Raw genomic sequence first — 24,846 nt, 5'->3', positions numbered from 1 at the left:
GGGTCCTACCCACCTGGGGCTTCATAGATTCCATGAAATGCAAAGGGCTCCATGTCGCAGCACTGGCTTCCGTTACTTCTCAAGCAGTGACGAGAAGAGCCAGGCAGATGGCAGGAATAAGCAAAGGACGGTCTTTGGCCCCTTCTCAATAGGAACCAGAGTTACACAGGCTCACAGGAAGGCAAACAGCACAGCTTCTTCCATCAGGGAGGCCTGTCCATCAGCCCTGCGGCCTCTGGTGCTGGGGACCCAATGGCAAACGAGTGCCTGGATTTGGGACCTATGTTGAATCTTCTGCATCGCCATCTTCAGGCTTCCATGAAAACTCTATCAAGGCTGTCTGCTGAGTTAACTGAGGCTCAACGATGAGCTTATGGGCTTTTTGGCTAGGCTTTAGCTAGTCTCTGTTGCTGGAATTATGTGAATTTAAGAAAGTCAACCAGACTCCCTCTCAACCAGACTCAGGAGGTCTCCATCAGCCTTGAGCTCCTTGCAGGCTGGGAGGCAGCAGTGAGGGGGAGATAGGACATCAAGCTCCCCTGAGAAGCCTTCTTCAAATTCTCTATCCTCCAAATGCCGGGCTCTTTTCTCAGTGGGCAGGGCCACGGTGGGAGGCCCGAGACGATGTGGGTGGGAGGGCAGGGGGCGATCTCCAGCCCTGGAAGGCCCCGGGGAGGCGGAGGCCCACCCAACCAGACAAAGGACCCTGGAAACGCCACTCTTCTTGGGAATGACCAGTAACAATTAATGGGCACAGTCTGCTTGCTCTCAGTCTTTCCCGCAAGAGCTGAACTCATAACGCCACAGACTTGAGCCTTCTGCCGCTGGGTGCGTCCATTCCGCGCCTTTCTCTGCACCGCCTCCTCCTCAGCATTGTCCCTGCACTTGGGTCACCCCCGAGGCAGAGTCGGGGCCTATCCTTCCCCTTTGCACCCGCCTCAGAGGTGAGCCCTCTCTACTTCGTTCATCTCTCCAACACTCAGCTCAGGGCCAGACATGGAAGAGATGCATGATAATTATTACATGGATACATTCATTCCACAATGAGGAAACGCAAGACTTGGGGTTAAGTATGGCAGCATTTGTTTCCTTCAAGGCCCCACCAAGGCAGAAATAAAGGAATTAAAAACTCTCCCAGGATGGAGAAAAAAGAGGAGACGGCAGACAAATGGTTTCCACCAGTATTTTACACGATGGATAACCCATACAGGAGTGATAAGTGACCTAGAGTCGAGGATGCCACAGTCTCAAGTGTCTGCCTCGAAGAAGACGCACAGAGCCAGGTGAACCCACTGCAGGAGCCCCAAGAGGTCCTGGACTTGGAGGCACCATGTTTTGCAAAAGGCAAGGAAGCGAAGGTCCAGGGCTGAACACAGAAGAGTGTTTAGAAGGTTGATGATCCAGAGACACTGAACCAGAAGACCAAGCACAGCAGAGATAGAGGGCAAGCAGGGTGAGCACAGAGCTGAAATCAAGGGGATTAAAGTGGAAATGCACCTACTCCACTGGTCCCAGGAACACCACCAGCCAGTCACGAGGACTCCTCTCTGATGAAGCTAAGTGGTCAGATGGGAGACGGCCAGATGCTGACATCTGGCAATTCCGTGATTAAATGATCTCCCTGCAGATAAGTGCAGGGTCAACAAGCACCATCCACGCCTCCATCCAGAGCCTCCCATCGGCTTTTTATTGTCCTGCTCTTAAGTAAAAGCCAAGAACAGCCAAGGAATGATCATTAGACATTTGAGGGGAAGCCCTGAACATGGACTGGGAGAAACCAAAACAAATAAATGGTGGGAGACGGGGAGACGGAACAAAGAAACAGACAAATTGAGGCTCGGAAAGTTAAGTGACAGGCCTATTTACACAAACCCAGTTAACAGCAGGGCTAGGGCCAGAAGCCTTGCATCCTGAGTCCCATTAGGGCAGCATTTTCACCACTATAAAGGGTGCTCATCCTCTGAAGTCAGCTCCCCGCCACCTTCCAGTTGTATCACTGGCCGCCATACCGACAATCTTTATAGCTTCCTTAAAAGCCCAGCAAAGTTCTGTTGCAACTTTCACTCCACTTTTAGGATGGAATTTTGATGAAGCAACAATTTGGAAAGACCAACTTTTAATTCACAGCTAGTTCAGCTGCTGAAATAAGTATTTCTTGCTGGCAACGGCCCTCTCAAAAATAAAAAAAAAAAAAAAAAATTAAAAAATCCTACAATTGCACTTAACCCGCCTTTGAATGGATCAACTTTTCCTTCGTTTATAGACACGTCATTTGAAACTTTTCCCAAGCCATGATTTCCATTACAGGGCAGGCAGCACAAATTGCAGTGAGATTCTTGCCTTTCCAAATTCAATGTGAAATCCAGATGCAGTTAAGTGTTGCTGTAAACTTTATGAGTTAAATATCTAAAAGTCGGGGACACTGTGCCGTCTAATACCACCATCTATTAAAAAAGCATTCACGTTCCCATCTGAGCCTGAGTTTCCTCCACAAGTGAATGAATAAACAGCATCCAACCAAGTACTGTTTGGACAATGCTCTAGGAGGCTGATTTATAAACAGCATGTTGCAGCCTTTCCAGTTTTCACCATGACCAGAAGGTTAAAGTTATTAGAAATAGTTCTGATGAGGATGCTTTCCAACTCCTCACCACCCCATCAAATTCCCAGGGCCACTGACGACTGCCTGAGCGCAGTAGCTGTTTTCCCATACATATATGATGTGGAGCCCTATATATATATGACTCTCAGTCCATACTCTGCAGCAGTGACAGGATGTTATTTATCCACCCAAAGTCTCATCTTGCTACCTGGCACAAGAGAGACTGCCAGGGACCATCATCGCCGCTGGGTGTGCTTGTGAAGTTCATGGCCTGTCCATCCACATACAGCAACCCTGAAGACTGGAATGCTGGGATTAGACAACAGTAAAATTCTTCCAACTAGGAGTAAGGCCAAAACTTGGTCCTGTTTGATCTTATATGCATATGTGCACGCACACGCAAATATACATGTCTGCTTTCCCCAGAAATGAATCTGATGATGGATCCAAGTGGCATGAGATACACACGACCATACAGGAGCCTCCAAGTCAGCCCTGCCCATGGGAAGAGCCCATAGCAGGTATTTGGAAGAGAGGAGAGCTGCTGCTGGCTTTGGAAGTCCTCTCTTCAAGGCTGGAAGGGAAATGGATGTTCCTCAAAAGAGACCTTCCACTCCCTCTGCCTAAAACTTGTTTATCTAAGGTTATCCTACCTATCCCCCGAGGCGTCAGCCTATATAGTACCTCTACCACGCACTGTGCCGCACACGTTTGCTAATCTGTCTTAACACCCCACCAGAACAGAAGCTCCTTGAGGGGCCAGATCTCAGAGGCACAAACCCCAAGTCCAGTGCTCTGTAATTAATCAGTGAACAGAACTGAACAAATAAATGCATGCCCTGGACATGCATCACACCAAAGACACAAGACAAGCATCCAGCTCAAACTGTTCAAGTAGGAGAGGAACACAGACCCAAGCATGAAGTGATGATCCAGTCAGAAGACTCATAAGAGAAACATAAACCAGTAAGCCCAGATGTGCAGAGGACTATAAAATGGTGTAAAATTCAGACGTGGGGGTGGGGGCAGAGAGGGCTAACCAGGAAAGGATTTAGTGATGAATAGGAACTGAGCTGTTTTTTTAAAGAAAGGGAGTTAGGTAAAGGAATGGTTCATACATGAGGTTATGGGATCTAAAAATGGGATGAAGTTTGAAGCAGAAAGCACAGGTGGGAAGTCTGTGAGTACTACAGGAAGCTACTAGGGATGAAGAGCTAATATTCATTAGCTATAAAATATTTACAGTGGCTCTGAACCGCGGGCAATTCTGTCCCCCTCCTCCACCCCATCGGGACATTTGCCAATGTCTGGCGACAACTGGGGAGAGGCTGCCACTGAGGACTGGTGGGGAAAGGCTAGGGATGCTGCCAAGCATTCTACAACTCAAACACAGGACACCCCCCCCACACACACACACCCCACAACAAGGAATCATCTGGCCTAAAATGCCAACAGTGCAGCTGTTGAGAAACCCCGTTTTAGAGTTCTACAAATGTTCTGAGAATGGAGCTATCGCTCCTAGCTCGCCTCTAGGTGGTAATTTCTGCTATTTTCTGTGGTCTAAAGCACGAGGCCAAAAGGCTGGTTATGAGGCTACAAAAGAGTCAGGAGTTTGCTTGGACTTACAAGAGCTCTGACTTTCTTAATAGAGACAAACTGATTTTATTTCAAGAACGACATACTGGGAGTTCCTGTATGGATTTAGTGATAATGAAACTGACTAGTATCCATGAGGATGAGGGTTCGATCCCTGGCCCTGCTCAGTGGGTTAAGGATCCGGCACTGCAATGAGCTGCAGTGAGGTCACAGACATGGCTTGGATCCTGAGTTGTTGTGGCTGTGGTGTAGGATGGCAGCTGCAGCTCTGATTTGACCCCTAGCCTGATAACTTACTTATGCTGCAGGTAAGGCCCTAAAGAAAACAAACAAACAAACAAAGCTGGGAGTTCCCTTTGTGGGAATGAATCTGACTAGGATCCATGAAGACGCAGGTTCCATCCCTGGCCTCATTCAGTGGGTTAAGGATCTGGCATTGCTGTGGCTGTGGTATAGCCCAGTGGCTACAGCTCTGATTTGACCCCTAGCCTGGGAACCTCCATATGCTGTGGATACAACTCTAAAAAACATAAAAAAAAAAATAAAAAAAAAAAAAAAGAGAGAGGGAGAGAGAGAAGGAAGGCAGACAGACATACAGAATTCTTGTCACACACTCATGCACTAGGTGCATAAGGGAAATTCTAAGCAGATTCACAACTGAGCAAGAAAGACAACACAATTCATAGTTAACAATAATCCAAGACAGACTGTGATGTGTGCCAACCTAGAGGACTATTCTACAGAAACAAAACAGGATTCTCTGGGAGAACCAGAGAAACTACTTGAAAGGAAGTTTTAAATGCAACTTGAACTCCTGTCAGAAAAAGTGAGAAAATCATGCGTCAGACTAGAAAACGGTCTGAGCAGAAAAGAAAGGAGCGGAGATAAGAAGAGGCAAGAAGGCCAGTATGGCTGGAGCTCTGCACAAAGAGTCTTGCAATTCAGATCAGGCCCCTGTCCTGGAAGGTTGGAAAGGTTCTCCAAGAGTTTGGACTTGAACAGTGGAGAGCCTCAGAAGGTGTAAACTGATATGGACCATTTTTTATAAAAATAACTGGTGGTGGTGTGGGGAAACTGGAATAAAGAAATAGAAGATTTGCTGAAAACAGGCATGGGAAATACATGGTTTTCCTTGCCTTACAGATCTGAGTGCCTTATTACCAAAAGTAAAGAAGTAACTGGAAAGTGAAAAGGGTTTGACAGGCAAGAAAAGGAGGTCTGCTTCTGATGTGTGGTTAGACATTGTGCAGAACCAAGAAGTCTGGGCCTCAAAGGAAGGAGAGATAAAGGACTCAGGACACAGATAGGGACTGGGGCACTGAAGAATCCTATCGTAATGCCACATTCCAGCAGCCACTGGAACCAGATCGTGTCCCTCAAAACAAAGCAAAGCTGTACAGCAAAAATCTGACGGCTCTGAGTCAAAATGCGGCTATCCTACAACTCAGCCAATTCATCAGTAAGTGCTGACTGAGGACCTAGCAGGCCTAGTAGAATTCCAGCAGGGACAAAGCCTGAGGCTGCACTGCTTCCAAAACCAAGTAATTGGTAAACTCCCTTCACAAGGGCGTGAATATAAAAGATCAGGACAAGAAGAACGGAGTCAAAACTGACCCCAAGTTCAGTGTTTTAAAAGATTTATACTGGAGTCTCCAAGGCTCACCACAGACATCACCCTCCCGTTGGAATCCCTGCTCCCACTTCCCGGTGCTGCGAAGGATTATAAGGCAACTCCACACAAGTCCAACGGCCTCTGTTCAATACTAGCTGTATAACCTCTTTAAGTCTCAGTATTTTTCACCTGTGAAATGTTGATAAGGATAGTACTTTAGTCTGAGGGCTGAACTAAGGATTAATTAAGCAACGTGCTTGTTAGGTGTTAGCTACTAGCTGGATCTTTAGCCTGTCAAGTGTTTTGAAATTAAACTCTGCACTGTTGTGGATAATCTCCATTTTATAGTCAATGACATAATGAGGCACAGAAAAACCTAAGAACTCATCATTCAAATAATGTAGGCAGATTACTGGCTACCTTCTAGTAGTCATTTCCCCCTTCTGCCATAATGCTTAGGAATATGGCTGCTATAAAGACTACATTTCCCAGCATTCCTTGAGCCAGGTACAGCCATGTGACTAGGGCCTGGCCAATAGGATATAAGGCTTCTGGGAGGCCCCTTTAAAGTCATATGCCTTTCGTTGTGATATTTTTTCCCTTCTGCATCTACTCTGGATATGAGATAATCCTGAGAAGTCATACATGGCTGAGCAACACAATAGGAGTTGGATCCCTGATCCTGTGAAGCCCCACACCACTCTGAGACTGACCGACGACTTCAGACTTCTTGAAAGAGATAAATTCTTTCATTTAAGGCACTACTATGTGGGGGTTTTTCAGCTACATGAAGCCAAACCAAATCTTAGCAGAAAACACAAAACAACTGGAATGCTGGTTTATTTTCTTGGACTCAAAATTTTATTCTGAACTATGCCATGTTTTATGTCTTGCCTTGTTTTTCTAGATTAAAAAAAAAACCCAAACTCTCTTTAAGAAGTTAACGTACCAGATCATGGAGAGAAAGTGAGAGTAAAATCACACCCAGGTCACCACAGCATCTGTGGCTCACTCTTCAACTGGGACAATTAAAGAATGGGAGAAAGAGGAGGAGGAAACCATCATGTCAAATTATGGCTCCTTTGGTGGCTTTAGGAGTTTCTCTAGATTCGGTTATTAGTGGGCAATAATGAAGCAAATTGCACATGCATATTACTTCTGAGTTATGAACAATGCAACCAGCAGTAACCTTTGAAGCTGTCAGGATCTTTTCAGGGAAGCAATTAAAGTGAAAAATGAGAGTGTGCACGACTTCCATCACCCAATACTACATGTAATAACACCACCTACAAACACTGACATAAGAGTGGGACTCAGTCTGAATATTTATTAATGCAGATCTGTTCCCATTTGTTCCTCTTTTTTTCCTGTAACCTATTCCACCCCCACCTGCTATTTTTTTTTCTTCTTTAAAGGGCAGCTCTGACACCATGAATTGCGTTTACCTGAAACTGACACGCACTGTGACATCTCTCCCATCTTCACCTAAAGGCATTTCCTTGCCTCTCCTTTGACCAAAATATAAATTTAGGGCAAGCCTGGATTCTGGGGAAGAAAAGGTTGATAAGGAAGCAAGCCCTGGATTCCCTAGTGGCCTACGGTTAAGGATTTGATGGTGTTATCACTGTGGCCTGGGTTTGATCTCTGGCCCAGGAACTTTCAGATGCTATAGTGGATGCAGCCAAAAAAAAACCAGGAAGTAAACCCCACTTAGGAAAACAGAAAAACAAGACTAAAACAATTAACATTGGTAGTTTTCTTGGGGCACAGTGGGTTAAGGATCCAACATTGTCACAGCTGTGGTAATAAAAGCAATTTAGTGTCAAAAATATCTGATTTTCTGCTAAGGTGTAGAAGTCACGCCTTGCTTGCATATAACGTGTGATTTACCTATGGATGGACTCTAGGAGAATGGCAGGGAGAAGCACAGAGGTGAGCCAGTTGGAATAAGTCTTTTCCAGCAGAGAAGGAACCCTCGTGCTGAGTCTGAAGACCTACGCAAGTTTATCTGATTTGGTTTCAGCCATTTCTATGCTACCAAGTGCCTAGAGACCAGCGATTCTCCACCAGAACTGCTCTTTAGTATCATCTAGGCGTCTTTAAAAAATTCTGATGCCCGAGACCCATCTCCAAAGATTCTAAGATACAACCAGGAAAGGGATAAAGGTCTGGTTGGGAAAGTCATTAAACCAGTTTGCATTTTCCCCCAAACTGAAAAGACAATTGTAAAACTGGAAATGAATTACTGAAAGTAACTAAAAAGCTTTATAAATCAACCCAATAGCCAGTAAAATCTTCATAAATTCAGATGTCCCTTGAGGCTCAGGTCTTTACCACCCTGACTTTCACTTTCTACAAAGCAAGGGCTAAGCCCAACGTTTATGAAGAATATTAGTGTCTTCATGTATCTTTAAAGGCAAATCACAAACCACCACCTACTAATGATCCTTGAACTGGGAGCAATTTTCACCTATTCCAGAAGGGTTTTCTGGCAAGACTTCTTCCTGAGAAATGCCCCCACCTTTTATTTTTGGTCATTGATTTTCTTCACAGTGTGTTTCTAAAATGAGAGACTACTTCAAGTGATGCAGTCTTATGGCTCATCATACGTAATTCCGACTGGGCCCCACCAGTGTGGTTTTCCTGGCTGTTATTAGTCACTTCAGTTAGAAACCAGGTTACAGCCCAAGTAGATTCGTTTTGTACTTTGGAAACCAGTTAAGGATGTGGCATAAGGAACCACCCGCATGACTTCTCATCTCCCAAGAAGCCGAATCTTTAAAAAGAGAAAGGAAAAAAAAAAAAAAGGCACAGAGCGGGGGTAGAGGGCTGATCCATGGAGCTGTGCCTGGCGGGCTCTGGGATCACTCATGCTATCTCCGTGCCCAGACAGCAGCCAGGGACAGGGTGTGCAGGCTCACGGGCCACAGAGGTTAGGGCTGTCGGGGGCACAGTCCTCCCTGTCCTGTATGGATTGTGCATTCATTCTACTTGCTAATGAGGCAGGCACGTGCTGGGCTGTCCTCAGATCAATCGCGCTGATGGTGTGGATTGGGGCGTCTGAGAAGGCCCTGGCACCTGTCAGATGGCTCCTGGCATTCTTGGCTTCTGTGGAAAAATTTCTGGGAAGTAATTCCGGCCTTTCTGTTGCCTTTTTTTTTTTTTTTTCCTGGCCAAGCCCACAGTATGTGGAAGCCCCAGGCCAGGGACTGAATCTGAGCCACGGCACTGATAACGCCAGATCCTTCACCATACTGAAACACCAGGGGACACCCTCTGTTGCTTTTTGTTTGTTTTCAAGGCTTTAGTGTCTTTAGACAGGCCACAGCATGGCCTTTGTGACTTGAGCAAGTTTCTCAGCCTAAGCCTCAGTTTTCTGCTGTGGAAGCCAGTGATTCATACATGGTTCCTACACATGAGGATTAAAAGAGACAAGCCACATAGAGCACAGCAGCTGATACCCGGTTAATACTTCATGGAGCACAGTAGTCAGGTTAGAAAGCATTCAGCCTTTACATTTTCAGACTGTGTTTGTCAACAATCAACTTTTGTTGTTGTTGTTGTTTTTCAATGTTTGGCCACCTTGAGGCACAGGGAGCTCCCGGGGCAGGGATCAGATCCAAGCCGAAGTCATGAGCTAAGCGGAAGCTGCAGCAACGCTGGATCCTTAATCCATGGTGCCGGGCTGCGGATGGAACCCACGACCCAGCACTCCCGAGATACCGCTGATCCGGTTGCATGGCATGGGGAACTCCACAATCAACCGTTCTTAAGTAGCAATGGTAACTGATAATAAAGATAGGACTGCCGTTACTGATTGCCTACTACGAGTCCCTGCAGAAAGTCCTCAAGGAAACCCTGCTGGGGAGATACCTCCCCTCCTCTCCCTCCCAAAGGAAAATAGAAGGCTTGGAAAAGGTCCAGATCACACTGCTTGGAGATGAGGCCTCAGATCCAGGTCTGACTTCCAAGTGCAGCTATTTGACCTTGACCACTATCTAAATTCTATCACACCATTCAATAGCAGTGTTCTCAAATTAAATTGCCAATTGGCCTTTCCTTGATTTTTTTTTTTTTCAACCTTACTAAAAAAAAAAACCTGCTTCATGGATAGAAGCACTGGGAGGAAACACAGGGACAAATTGTGATGGAAGCCAGAGCCTGCGACATAGGCAAACAGTTACTTACCGGCGTCTCCTATTCCATTTCTCGTCTGGGTGACTGATCTTAGAGAATACCAGATTTGGATCCAGAAGAGAGGGATGCTAGGCCTCGTTCTAACTAGTTCTAACTTACGGCTTGAAGCAAGTCGGTGTCGGGCCCAGTGAAAGGATAGAGCGCAGCACTCTCACAAGCTCAAGATGAGAACCACCTTTTAACTGAGCAATCCCCGCACTAACCCTAAGGCCTCACCTCCTGCCGAAAACCTAAGGTGACCTTGGCATTATTCTCTCCCCAACAGAGCCACGTTATTTACGTGTTAGTCTCGCAAACAAAGTGTGGGGAGAAGAAGGCCGAAATCATCCACTAAAATAGTGACTCGGGTTATTTGTATAAAGAGCTTAGATTTCATCTTCCTTTGTCATCCCTGAAGCTTAGCGAGAATGCACTGTGCATATACATTGGCACGACTTTTCTCTTGGAAGAATAAAGGACCTCCCTCCATCAGAAAGTTCTCCAACTGCCCTTATAGAGTCACGTCTTTTCAGTGGAGACAAACTTTCTGGTTAGTTTTCAGCTGAGTTTATTAAGCCATTCTGAGTAACTAGAAACTGTGTGATCAATTAAACTTGCTTTATCGATAAAAGGAAAGCCTCTCAATTTGTAAGCAAAAATACATTTAAATGAGTTTACCCCACATTTATGTTTAGCTTTTTTTTTTTTTTTAAATCTTTTTAAAGGGCTACACCTGCGGCATACGGAAGTTCCCAGGCTAGGGGCTGAATCAGAGCTGCAGCTGCCAGCCTACACCACAACTCACGGCAACACCGGATCTTTAACCCACTGAGGGAGGCCAGGAATCAAACCTGCATCCTCATGGATACTAGTTGGGTTCATCCCTGGCTGAGCCACAATGGGAACTCCTTATCACACATTTAAACTGAAGCAAAACTCTCCATAATGCTTAAGTCAAACAGGCATTATCAACATAACTGGGAGATATCGGATTCCTCAGAGAGAGGTTCAGGACACTTTTGGGATTTGGTAAACATTGCTATCAGCTGAGATTCAGAAAATGGAAGACAGAGAGGTTGATGGATTTTCTCAGCTTACTGGAGATGAGGCTTAATACTCTAGACATGGATCAGTATCATAAAGATATTAAAAAAGGAATGGCTTGAAAAAGGAATGCAGAGATAACATACACTTTTAAAATAGATACGTTATGTGCTGTCTACAGCCGCGCACCTATCATTCTCCTTTCCCGTCCACCCACCTCCGCCCTCCAGCCGAGGATCTAGCTCAGTGTGCTGTCCACATTTCCACAGTATGACACATACTTTAAGTTGGAACCAGCACATCACCACCGCCATCCCCCCAAGGGGGCACAGAAATATACAGAGATTTCACAAAACATTTTTCAACCTCACTGTACGCAATGCAGATGTTATTTCATTTTTTAAAAGCTGTTGGGACCACCCGTTAAATTGATTTTATGACCCACAAATGAGGCCCAAACGGTGATTTTTAAAAAATGTGAACCTCACTAAATAACAAATCAATAATATCACGTTTTAAGCCCCCACCACACATGACTGCATATTGTTTACATGATAAAAGAGGTAAAATACAGACGCTCATTTACAATTTGGCTCCAAACTCATCTTCCTTACTCCCAACTTGACCTGTCCTTCCGCACACGGCTCGTTCACACGCCACACCCTTCATTCCGACGATGCCGTTTGCCCCTCCGGATCCACTGCCTGCCCCCCCTGGCTCTGTTCTGTGCTCCGAGCTTATTTACCCACACTCTCTGGCCAGGTTTAGTCAATGGGATGCAGCAGCAGGAAATTCGAGGGTAAAAAGCATTCTGCAGATAAGCCTTTGTAACACAGTCTAGTGCCCCAATGTGGAACACCTTCTTCCCATTTCTCCGCAGCCTGGCTCAGATGCGTCCTCCAAAGTCCACTCCAGGGGTTCCCTTCGTGGCTCAGTGATTAACTAACCTGACTAGGATTCATGAGGATGCAGGTTCGATCCCTGGCCTCACTCAGTTGCCATGAGCTGTGGTGTGGGTTGCAGACGTGGCTCGGATCCCTCCATTGCTGCAGCTGTGGTGTAGGCCAGCGGCTGTAGCTCTGATTTGACCCCTAGCCTGGGAACCTCCGTATGCCGCAGGTGTGGCCCTAAAAAGCAAGCAAACAAACAAATAAAACAACAACAAAAAAAGTCACACAAAGTCCACTGCAAAGGCTACCCTCCCTCCCAAGCACTCCAGGAACCCACTCCGTAGAACTCATCTTAGTACCCATGTCTATTAAAAGGACAAATTACACTTATTTATTTTTTTGTCTTTTTGCCTTTTCTAGGGCCGCTTCCCTAGGCATATGGACGTTCCCAGGGTAGGGGTCTAATTGGAGCTGTAGCCACTGGCTTACAGCACAGCCACAGCAACTCGGGATCCAAGCCGCATCTGCAACCTACACCACAGTTCATGGCAACAACGGATCCTTAACCCACTGAGCAAGGCCAGGGATCGAACCCGCAACCTCATGATTCCTAGTCGGATTCGCTAACCACTGAGCCACAACAGAAACTCCAAAAAATTACACTGTAGAATGTTTATGTCCCTATAGGCTCAGCTGCTCCAAAGCCAGCAACCTATTTCTTTTTGTCCCCAGCACTTAACACAGAGGCTGGTACAAAGTAACTGTGATTACTGAAAGGATCAATAAATGAGTGAAAGGTAATAGGATTCTGAGGTCTCAAACGACATCACAAGCATTACACCAAGAGATGGTATTTTCTAACAATGGTGTCTATAGACCTACCTCATCAAAACTCCCACTTTGGGGTGACCTAGTCTATTTTCTAAATTTAACTGCTGCGAGCCAACTGCTGCTTATGGCATGGTAAACTGGCTTCTCTGGCAATAACTAACTAGCTCCCCTATAATCCCACATCACCTGGCAGGGTGTTTTTTGCTTATTATGCTAATTAGAGTTTACTTGAAAGATGTAATTATTGCTGCAACCCAAGGAAATAATTAATGGCCAATTTTAGTGGGGAAAATATTCATTAATCAAGTCAACAGACAAGAGACCTGCAGAGTTTAAGAGGGGTCCTTAGAGAAGAGAAGAAAGATAATCACCTAGAGATTTCCTCTGTCCCATAAATATAGGTTAAATCTATTCAATTACAGCCTCTTGAAAGTTTACATCTCAGATTTAGCCCAGCGATTCCTAATAAAGGCTTGGTTTAAACTTTGGGGTTCTAAAACACGTTTCATCGTTGTATGGCATGAGAAGGTACGATAAAGAGGAGACAGCATGCATCTCATGCTTGGTCCCTGGAAAATGCTGATTCACTCACGGGTTTCTACACAAACATCAGCCTCTACTTTCTCAAATGAAAGGCAGAAGGGAGGTGTCATAATGAGAACACTGTTTGGTTTGCTGGATGTTTACATCATCTTTGTCCCTTATAAACATTGAGCCTTTTAAGCATGAGGGTGAGAGGACAGTTTAAGTTTTTCTAACACCTTGGTAATCGACGCCCAGGGAAATATTTTCCAGTGGAAAACAACACAGAGATCCAGAGCCAGATCAAACTACACTTACTGCTTTTTTTTTTTTTTTTCTTTTTACAGCCATAGCCGCAGCATACAGAAGCTGCAGCTGCTGGCCTATGCCACAGCCACAGCGGTGCGGGATCTGAGCCACATCTGGGACCTACGAAGAGGCTTGTGGCAATGCCAGATCCTTAACCCTCTGAGCGAGGCCAGGGATCAAACCGATATCCTCACGGACACTATGTCGGGTCCTTAACCTGCCAAGCAACAACGGGCACTCGCACATACTCTTAAGATATTTCAATCCCAAGAGCGCTGTTTCTCATATAAAATGATAAACAACTCCCCACCAGCCTGTTCCCCACAGCCCTTCTCTTCAATGCCCTGTTATAATATTCATATCCTCAGATTTATGTCGACTGTATATTTACTAGACGGGCCTCCCCATTACATTATAAGGGGCTTAAGGGACCAGAAGAGATGGGTCACAGAAGGCAGCATACAGTAATTGACAGTCAAGTTTATTTCTTACACCAAAAAAGTTTTCCATGTTTTCCTTTAATTTTAAATGCTAACAACCATATTCTAGCCTCCACATGCTCATAAAGCTGTTTAACAGTCCAGAAAAAAAAATTTTGATTTAAATAATGTTCACCCTCCACATCTTAATAGTCTGGACACTGAAGCATTTTTCATTCAGAGTAATGATCTCCAGGAATAAAAATATAATTATAACTGAACTACTTGGTCAGCTAAATCACAACCAGAAATGCACAGGTATGTATTTCATTCCCTGTGTCAAAAAATCTTCATTCTGGACCATCAACATAGCACTAAATTTTGATCTGTCATTGAAAACAGGTCGCTTCTATTTCTGGCTTACAGCATGGTAACAGGGCACAGCAATTGACAAAGACAGCCAATATTTCATATTAAATCTCCCCATCTGACCTTCTGAATCAAAAGCGCAGCGACTCATGAATAAGGAATTATTTATTATATAAACATCTCCTTTACGTCTTAAAAAAAATCTCTTACATCATGGAAAGAAAGATCAAAATTCTTGGGAAGGAATTTGTTGCTGATAGGACGGCACTGAAGACCTGGCAAGGGTGTGGGTGAGACCCTGAGCGGCTTCCTCTTAGGGAGGAGTGCCTGGGAGTTCACGGGGTCCAAGCAGGTGGTAAGACAAAGCCTGAGGAGGCGTTTCCAAGGAAGGAGAACAGATCAAAGGGCACACTGTCTGCTCCGGGTGTGGCCCCTGATGGTCCCTTGCCATCCGCTGCCATTGAGAGTTAAGGGGCAGACGGAGCAAGAATTACATGCATCGTAGGAGAAAGCAACTCTCCCGAGATTGTCCTCACAACTTGTTTTGAGATCACATGTGGATCCACATTTAAACCACGTTTTCACCTTCCTTTAGAGAAAACCTGGAGAAAAGCTTTGCAGCTACGTCTCCTCCTTTATTACTCCAAACTCCAGCCTGGGGACAGCGACCCCCCGCCATCTGCTCCCAATGCAACCTCTAGTCATGCCACTGTCACACGTACCACATGGTTCTGAAATGTCCCAACGAGGACCTTCTCACCCACCAGGCCCGTGCTTCTCACTGGGGAGCTTTTTGGTTAATACCTGGGAACGGCCCCAACGAGTCTGATGTAACTGACAGAAGATTAAAGACCCACTAAGTGAAGGCACCTAGATTTTTGTATGTGTGGCCTTTTTAGGACTGCACCCACAGCATATGCAGATTCCCAGACTAGGGTTCGAATCGGAGCTGTAGCTGCTGGTCTACGCCACAGCCACCGCCACGCTGGCCACCCACAGAGCAAGGCCAGGGATCGAACCTGCGTCCTCATGGATACTAGCTGGGTTCATTAACTGCTGAGCCATAAGGGGCACTCCCTGCACCTAGATTTTTAAAAGCCCCTCAGGTGATTCTAATATGCAGCCAGGGCTGAGAACCACTGATCGCAGCTCCCCCAGGACACGCAGTGTGGCTGGTCTACCCCTGACTCCACCCCCCCCCCCCATCCAGCCCTGCCCTGGTACCCAGCACAGGGTCTGCTCACTAAATATTATTTGGTTGAATAAAATATGCTATCTAATGATCTGAGAAGAAAGTGGGGGTAAAGAGGGGAGAGGCATTCAGCATGGGTTATACACTAACCGTGCTTTTCAAACCGGTTGTGTGTCAGAATCAAGGGGAGGGCCTGTTACAACTCACACTGCCGGCCTCGCCCCGAGAATGCGCAATTCTAACAGGTTCCCGGCGGATGCAAAGGCCTCCAGAACCAATGTGCTAAAAATGACCAAAGCTGCCTAGTAATCTTAGCTTAAGTGACACAGAATAACACCTGACAGCCGGGGCTGCAGGCACCTCTGATTCTGCGGCCGAGGCATAGGGAAACATCACAGGCAGGGCTTGCCGGCCGCAGACCAGGGCCAAGGACACCGCCCCTCCGGACTCCCAACTCCATCGGGAATCTTTAATGTTCACGGCTTAAGTATCTGAATCATCCATCACGTGCTCACGCCCATTCAGAATTAAGGCGTGGCCAGCAGGAACAACAGGCGGCGTCAATGTGTAAGTAAAAATTACGGAACTCTTTCCTAGAAACAGGCCCAAGATCAAGTTTTCCCAGAGCGCCAGTGGCCGACTTAAGCCAGAAAACCAACCCACGGCTGCTTGTTAAATCAACTCAAGCACTAGATTCTACAGCTGTAAAAATACAGGGGTTTAAAATCCAAGCTTCTAATAGCCACCCAAATAGGTGCTGGACTAGAGTCACTTAGGAAAAAGGCAGGCTTTCTTCAGCTGCTCCCAGTTAGGAGATTTCTTTCTTAAGAGACAAAGGTAAGAAATGGGAAATAGGCCCAGGGCCTCAGCTTTTCCCATGAGTGTCCCGGTTACTGGTTCCCAGAAACGGGAAGGAGGAATTCTGGTCGGCCCTTCCCTCCAATCACACGAACCCCTGAAGAGCAGCACAAATGGCAACATGACCGACACCTGGGCAGGGCCATTCTCGCCATATCTAGTTATCAGTTCTCTGGATTCCAGCCAGCGGTGATAAATCTGGGTGTCAGAAAATGGAATATTTGGGGGTTGTGAAATGCTGAATCGGAGAGGAGTTTCTGGAGCAGAAATAAACAGGAAATTGTGGCTTCTGAGAAAGACCGCTGTTCTCAGGAAGGGGAGGGAGCATGGGGACGGAGGGGGTCCCCCACACAAAGCCTTACACCGACAGACCACCATTGTGACATGATGGCTCCACGAAATGACATCATGGCCAAAGGTACTGTGGCATCCTGGACGGGATCCCCAAACAGAAGGACACAGATAAAAACTAAGGCGATCTGAATAAAGTATGAACTTTAGTTAATTATCAGTTTAGTTCGTCATTATGACAAATACACTATATTAATGTTAAGATGTTAATAAGAGGCAAAACTGGGTGTGGGAATCTGTAACTCTGTACTATCTATAATTTTCCTGTAAATCTTAGACTATTCTAAGATGAATGGTTGTTTAGAAATATTAGGGCACTAAATGCCCTGAGACATTTGTGAAAGCAAGGTGGCGGGTACGCTGATGGGTACCTTTCCTTTTCCTTTTTTTTCTTTTTCTTGCTTTTTAGGGCCACACCCTTGGCACATGGAGGTTCCTAGGCTAGGGGTCAAATCAGAGCTGCAGCTGCCAGCCTACACCACAGTCACTGCAACGTGGGATCCAAGCTGCGTCTGTGACCTACACCACAGCTCACAGCAACGCCGGATCCTTAACCCACTGAGTGAGGCTAGGGATCAAACCTGAGTCCTAATGGGTCACTAGTCAGGTTCGTTAACCACTGAGCCACAAGAGGAACGCCTGTCACACTGTTTTCTGTATGCTTACAGTACTTTTGAAACATTTCATAATTTAAAGTGTAATTTGAAACTATGAAGACTACACACCTCCCCACTTCCCAGCCCTGAAGGAGGACTGGTGTGTGTTTCCGTAAGGCTGCTGTGCTGTAAGCAGGCCTGGGACACTTCCTCATCCCACAGTTGCCACGGATCCTCGGTGTCTGAGCCTCCTTGGACCCTGAGCTCTGTCACCATGGAGGGGACACCCTCCCCCACCTCAGGATCACCCCTGGGGGAAAACTGTGAAGGAGCCGCCTGGATCCTGGTCTCTGCCCTCACACCCACGGCCACAGCAGCCTTCCACCTGGCATCTCACCCACCTCCTCTCGGGGCCTTGAACCCAGCCACGCCCTTCCCGTGTTGGCCACCAACAGCCTCAGCATGAGACTCTTCCAGAGAGCAGAGACGTTCTAACGACGACAGAGGGCCGTCTCCAAGCCTCCAGGACGGAGCTGAAAGGCGGGATTTCAAGGCGCGGGAACAGACCGCGGGGCCCCCGGGCCTTCAGAGTCTCGGCTGCAGACGGGACCGCATGTGGGCGGAGCTAAAGCCCATCCTCGGGGCTCCAGGGGCCTCTCTAACCCAGCCGTGATGCCAGGGCCAGCCCGCAGCTCTCGCGGTCCTCGACATTAATTACCATCCTGACTTCTGACATGGTCCAACCTCCAACGGAGGTAAAAACAGGTGGCGGACCCGCCAAAATGGGAATGCAGGAAAAGGGGGAGCTGAGAAGCCCGGACGGCCGGTAAGCTGGGATCTAATCCCTGCGATGGCGGGACGTGCACGGCTGCCCACGCGTTCCTGAGGCGGGCTATTTTCACCCAGCTGTTTGAACGCCAACACCCTGGAATGTGTGTGGCGGCCAGCCTTCCCCCGACACCTCCGCCTTGGGTCTCGCCCAGACCAAACGAGTGAGCATGAGGGGAGGGGGGCCGAGGGCACAGCAGTTGAAGAAGTAAACCTGAGAGCTTTCTGGGTTGTTTGCCAGCCCAGCAGCGTGGACCTACTGGGTTCCTCCTCGCCCTTATCTGTGCCATCATCTCGTTGCCTCCACCCCTGGGTGCAGTCAAACCCAACCCACCCCCCGCACCCCCCAGGGCTGAGACAAGTCCTAAACACAGCCTGGGAGTTCTCTGCTTGCTTTTACTGCCTTCATTCTTTCACGCCACAAATATTTATTGAACACCTTTTATGTGCCGGGTACCACTGGAGGCACTAGAAGTACAGCGATGACCAAAAAGAAAAAGAAAAAAAGAAAAGAAAAACCCCTTCTGCTGTAGACTTTACGTTCTGGAAAGGGAAGAGCTCAATAAGGAAACGTGGGAGTGTGTCCTACTATGCGTGTGACATCGGGAAGAAAACGGGAAGGATGGGGGTGGGGGAGGAGGGCTGGACCACGGTTCTGGTTCCTTACCCGGCACACGCAGCAGGGACCATGATTTAACCTGCTTCATTTTCAGTGTTGCCTCCTCAGCTAGACACCCTACCTTCAAGACAGGCAGGGGCTGTCTTAGGCGTCTCTGAACACAGGACTGTACACTCAGGAGATGTTCACTCGATTCTGCTGAAGGAAAGAATTTAGACACAGCAGCCGATTCCTATTTCAGACCCTTAAGCCTGCAGGTGCCAAGGGAAGTCGGAAGGTGAGTGGCTGACATGGAGCCAGGTGCAGTGAGTCATTCGTCCTGCACGTATGTAGCCCGTCCCTGCCTCCTGGGCAGCGAGAGCAGCGTGGATAAGACACCAGGGAATTAGCTGTGACTCCGGCCCTCAGGATGTGGACATTTACCTGCGGCCATTTCTGTGAAGGAAACGAGCTGGGAGATGAAAGGGAGAATCTCTGCGAGGAGGTCAGGGGAGGCCTTTCCGGGAGGGTGACGTTTCGGCTGAGATGTAAAGGATGAAAGAAGCCAGCCCGGCAGAGGGCAGGATAGGGGTGCAGCTGGGACAGCGAGAGCAAGGCTCCCTCCTGGGGGAGGAGATGGTGCTGAGTGGGCTGACAGAACTGGGTCGGTGCTGGGACGAGGCTGGGAGGTGGGCAAAAGTGGAGGGGGGGGGTGCAGGGAAGAGGCTGGGAGGGGCAGGGGTGCAGAGAAGAGGATGGGAGGGGCAGGGATGCAGGGACGAGGCTGGGAGGGGGCAGGGGTGTGGGGATGAGGCTGGGAGGGGGAGGGGTGCGGGGATGAGGCTGGGGGGCCGGCAGAAGAGTCCAAGCAGGAGAGAATAAAAGATACATATTTTAAGAAGATTACTTTAACAAGATAATCCCAGAATCCGGGTAACCACTTGTTTGTCGGGACAGTATCATTTTACGCCTCTTGGCCCAGGATGTTATTAACAGCCCCTATTTCATGCTCCACTGTGTTACACGGTCAAAGAAAACCCACGTGGTCCTCCTCTGCAGATCCATGATTGTAAGTAATAAGATTTTCACTGGGACATGAAACCTGATATTCTCCGGGCGATCACGTCCCCCTCAGACCAAACACAGCAGAAGCCGGAACGACATCTTCCATCCTCTCGAGTTAAGCCTGACCTCCAGCGCCGTGATTATTATAAAGGTCTACTGTGTCCTGTTTTTACGACAGGAAAACAGAAAACCCAATCGACGTCTCTCCATCATGTGTGCCATGTTTCACAGTTGCCACCTAGGGAAGGTTTTCTCGGGGATCAAACCTAAAATTTCTGTGGCTCGGCTGGACCCGGACAAACAGGGTCAGTCAGTGCTCTCTGTGCCGAGCTCCCGAGAGTGCTGCTCTAGACCAAGCCTGCCAGAGTCACCTCCCAGGAGCTCCAGGTTACATAACCCCTGTTTCTCTAACCTCTGCTCTCGGGTCTTATTTTTCAAATGTCCAGTCATCCCTGTGGCTCCTCTGTTGATCCTCGCCAAGTTCTTCCCACGGACACAGGACCAGGACGTCTAAAGTCGTACGCCAGAAGTGCTCTGCTGTTTCCCTACCAAATCTTTCCAGAAGCCTCAGATCTGCTTCTCCTCCACATCCAAGCCAGGCACCGAGAAACTGGAAACGGCCCTGCTGTAACCGGGCGGTGCCTCCCGTCGTGCTTTCACCTGTCCTCTTCGGAAAGGACCACCTAAAGAGAGGATTACTGTAATCTTACCGCGTCTGGGTTACAAAGGCATCCATGGGTGGCAACCTCTGGCGGCTTGGAGCAGCTCCCCTTCTCATATTCCATCTTAGAACCACAGAATGCCAAGAGAGAGGCCACCTTGGGAACACGCCTCTCGTTTAGCAGATTTATTTCAGGCTGAGATAACAAAGAGCCCACGGAAGGGCTGGCACTAGCACGGGACCAGAGCCCTGCCCTCTGCTTTGCCTCCGTCACCCCAAGGAGGAACTGTGTTCTACTGCCCTGCGTGTACGTGTCTTCTTCCCTCTCCTTCACTGTGTTTCGCTTCCTCGGGGCAGAGGCGAGGTTTCATAGGTTTTGGTATTATTCACAATATAGTATCCTGTAGCCAAGACTCAACAGAGATTTGCTGACCGAGGTGGGCATGGATTCTGCAGGCTCCTCCTCCTTTTTATATATGATAGAGTCGAACGAGAGTAACATTACCAGTAATAATTATGAATGGAGTCTATATAACCTTTGAAAAAATACTGAATCAAGGAGTTCCCGTCGTGGCTCAGTGGTTAACGAATCCGACTAGGAACCATGAGGTTGTGGGTTCAATCCCTGGCCCTGCTCAGTGGGTTAAGGATCCGGTGTTGCCATGAGCTGTGGTGTAGGTGGCAGACGCGGCTCGGATCCTGTGTTGCTGTGGCTTTGGTATAGGTCAGTGGCTACAGCTCCAATTAGACCCCTAGCCTGGGAACCTCCATATGCTACGGAAACAGCCCAAGAAATGGCAAAAAGACAACAACAACAATAAAAATAATGAATCAAAATGGTGTACACTTGAAACTTATATAATATGGTGATATTATAATATGGTAAATATACCTTAATAAGATTTTTCTTATTTATTTTTACCGAAGTATAGCTGATTTACAATGCTGTGTCGATTTCTGCTGTACAACAAAGTGACCCAGTCATACATACATATACTTTCTTTTCCTTAATTTTTTTAAGGTAATGTCAGCTTTTGAGTAGGCACAGGCTCTGGGGACAAAGAGACCAGGTCCAAAGCTAGGCTCTGGCACTTGTTTACTAGTTAACTGATCCTGGGAAGGATTTTTCACCTTTTTTCATCAGAAGAACGGCCATCACAGAGCTTCCTCTCGAGGAAGGCTGCAGGACCCCCCCAGGGCTTCCACACGTGTGTTCTTCCCTTAGCACCATCTCCCCCTCTTTTGCTTGCTTTGCTCAGTTCATACAAGCTCCTACTTTTTTCTTTTAGGGTTACGCTTTTACCAAAAATTAAAGAGACGGAGACAGGAAAAAAACCAAACCACACTTACAGTACTATTACTAAAGATACCATATTTCCCCCATCCTCAACTATTTAAAAACCCTCCTTAGAAAGAGAGAAACCTCTGCTGTTACATACATCCTTTTGCAAAGATTTTAAGCGTGCTGAGATAACACCAGAATGGGGGGATTCCTGAGGTTATTTGTGCATAAGTAGCAGGGAGGAAAGTATTTACGTTTAGAGAGAGAACTAAGAAAAGCCTCCTGATGAGGTGTGAACCAATGGAAAACTGCAACAGGGAAAACTAAGAGGAAAGGCAGCCTTGGACTAAGACCGAAGCCAAAGGAAACGGGGAGGCGAGCCCAGCTCCTCCTCTGACTTAGACCCCGAGGGCGGCGGTTTTCATTCTGACACACAGGACTGATACCACACTGACATCTTGTGGTGACAGCTATCATGACACGCAGGTGGCGACGAGGCGAAACGGACCTGCAGAGCGCCACCATCACCACCATCTGCGTTCTGCGGCATTTAAAGAACTTGGAGGGTTTTCTCAAGCACAGCCTCGCTGTTTTCACACCACGGAAAGAGAAGCGAGGAGAGGACGTGATTGCTGTATCAAGGAACACGGATGCCGGCCGGCGGCGCAACTGTGATATTGACAACTGTACGCCAGCTGTCCTGGTGCTAATATTTCTGATCAACGTCACCGTTTTCATGCACTTGCAACTCCTGGGTGAGCATTTCTTATCGGACACCCGAGACTCCAGGGACGAGACTTACTGAAAGGTAGTTATTGATTTCAAAGTGAAATGAAAATGGCATTCAAATTCCAATCAAACTCCCCTCTCATGAAGTCTGAGAGAGGAAGGGAGGAAGCAAGAATAAGCTGGTTCTTTAGAATCCCCCAATTAAATTTTCCTTCCCAAGCATACCCCGGAGCTACGGAGGGCAGAGAACCTCCATCTTGCAGAAGCCCATGCTGTATGGTGTGTCTGCGGCATCCTGAGCACGCGGGGGCACTGGTGCGCCCCAAAGTGTGCAGGGCCCAAGAGAAGTGGTCATGGCCCTGGTGCCACGAAGCACGGGACAAGTGGAGGAGGGCCACTAAGGGCTGCGGGAGCTCTGGGACAGCAGTGCTGACCTTCTGGGACAAGCAGTCTGGGGCATGCAAAGATGGGCATCAAAGTACTGACAGCAGGGGGTTAAGGTCACGGGTTCTGGGAATCAGACAAAACAGGACTGGATTCCTAGGCCCGTCGCTTCCTAACTCTACATCTTCCTAACTGTACTAACTGAGCTCTCAAACCCTCATTTTCTTCCTGTGAAAAGCAGGGATAATCCCTTTCACAGTGTAGTTGTGAAGAATCAGTGAAATCATGTGTAAAAGTGATGGCTCAGCACATCTTAAGGACACACAAATAGTGGTCATTGTTAACAGCTGGAGGGAGCAGCAGGTACAGAGATGGGCACGAAAGGCCACTGTCACCTGTTGACACCAGGAGCGGAGGGCGTGTGCGGGAGAAGGACACGGGGTGGGGTGGGGTGGGGGAGAATGGAGGTCACCAATCACCAGGCTGAGGCTCTGACTAATTCTTGCTTCCTCTGTGCCCCCCAGAATGTCGCCCGAATCCTCATCACTTAGTTTTTTCATCTCTTTATATCCTCTCTCTCTAAAGGTCATTCAGCTTCTGGGAGGCATGGACCACACATCGCAGGGCGCCCAGCAGGGGGCCGCACGCAAGGCAGACTCTCCATAAGCCTGTGGCTTGGCCCCATGCTCTGCTGGGCCACTTTTGGCAAACTGGTCAGGTTTGCAGGTTCCTCATCAATAAAATATGAATAAATACCAATCCCTGCTTCCTTTGGTTGCTGTGAACATGAAATAATATGAGTCATATGTGACACAAGACAGACTCAATAAAGGGTAACTGCTATCAGAGCCATACTTGCTAGCAGTTATTGTCTATGAAATCCAGTCTTGAAGAGCTAAAGATATGCTTTGGATAAATCAGAGAGGATTGCACAATACTGCCAAGAAAATATTTTTATGGGATTTGTTAAATTGGTTTATCGCCTTAATTTGTCAGCATTATGTAACTTCTCAGTTCTGAAGCATGGCTCCAAATACACACCATGGCAGCACTGCCCTTAACTGCTTTTCCAGACAGAATCTTTTTAAATTTCCATCCAAAGAATGCGGTTGGCACCACCCCATCCTGATGATCCAAACAAATGGGTAAATTATGCTGCAATAAGACGCTTTCTCCCCAACACCTGCTCCTGCCTGCCAATGAGGGGTGGCCACAGGTTCTAACACAAAATGGGGTAGGAGAATCTTCTTTTAAAAAATAATCACATTTGTGGGGTTTTGTTCCTAATAAAAAATGATATGATTGTAGAAGAAGTGGGAAAATCCAGAAATTTTTCCACTGAGCACAAAATAAACTTATTTACGTTATTGAAAAATAAGTTATTATTTCACTTATTTTTATATAAGAAAATGAAAGTTACCCATCATCAACTATCCCAACATAGCTCAGCTCATGCTTTTGCTGTACTTCCTTTTCGTCTTCTTCAGGTACAGTTTTAAAATTTGGAGTCTTACCTTTCTACTTATTATAACCTAAATACTTTACTACTTTGCTTCTCATAAAAAGTTACTGAGTCCTCGGTTCATAAGGCTGCCCATGACACTGAGAGGTATTGAAGGACATGGGCGAGGAAGTCTGTGTTCTCCAGAAGCCTGTGCTTTTAGCTCAGGACACATGACAACGTACTGGAATGATAACTAAGGGTGTGCAGTTGTGCTGGCAGAACGGGGCAGTACAAACAACATCAGCCCAAACCTAGGCAAGACGCCATGGCCCAGAATGGTCTGGAGGGGGTTTCATAACGGAAGAGAGACCTGAGTCAGACTGTAAAGTCCTGTAAGTCTGCAGATAATTTTAAACTGCTGATGACTCTACTCCCTTCCCCACATACACAACGAGCGACTTGCTGAGGTCATTCCCATTGCGACACTT

At 47.2% G+C, this 24,846-nt stretch overlaps 1 protein-coding gene and 1 long non-coding RNA gene across 2 annotated transcripts in view; one reads left to right on the top strand and one right to left on the bottom strand.

Moving 5' to 3' along the window:
* JAZF1 (JAZF zinc finger 1) overlaps positions 1-24,846 on the bottom strand; it is a 338,572-nt gene that overhangs the window by 152,414 nt on the left and 161,312 nt on the right.
* LOC110257624 lies at positions 21,801-23,673 on the top strand. The gene is made up of 2 exons (XR_002340511.1): positions 21,801-22,609; positions 23,500-23,673. It is a non-coding gene; the product is annotated as an uncharacterized LOC110257624 (long non-coding RNA).

The sequence above is a fragment of the Sus scrofa genome, chromosome 18 (assembly GCF_000003025.6).
Source record: "Sus scrofa isolate TJ Tabasco breed Duroc chromosome 18, Sscrofa11.1, whole genome shotgun sequence".
Taxonomy (NCBI): Eukaryota; Metazoa; Chordata; class Mammalia; order Artiodactyla; family Suidae; genus Sus; species Sus scrofa.
This window is presented reverse-complemented; position numbering and strand designations above follow the sequence as displayed.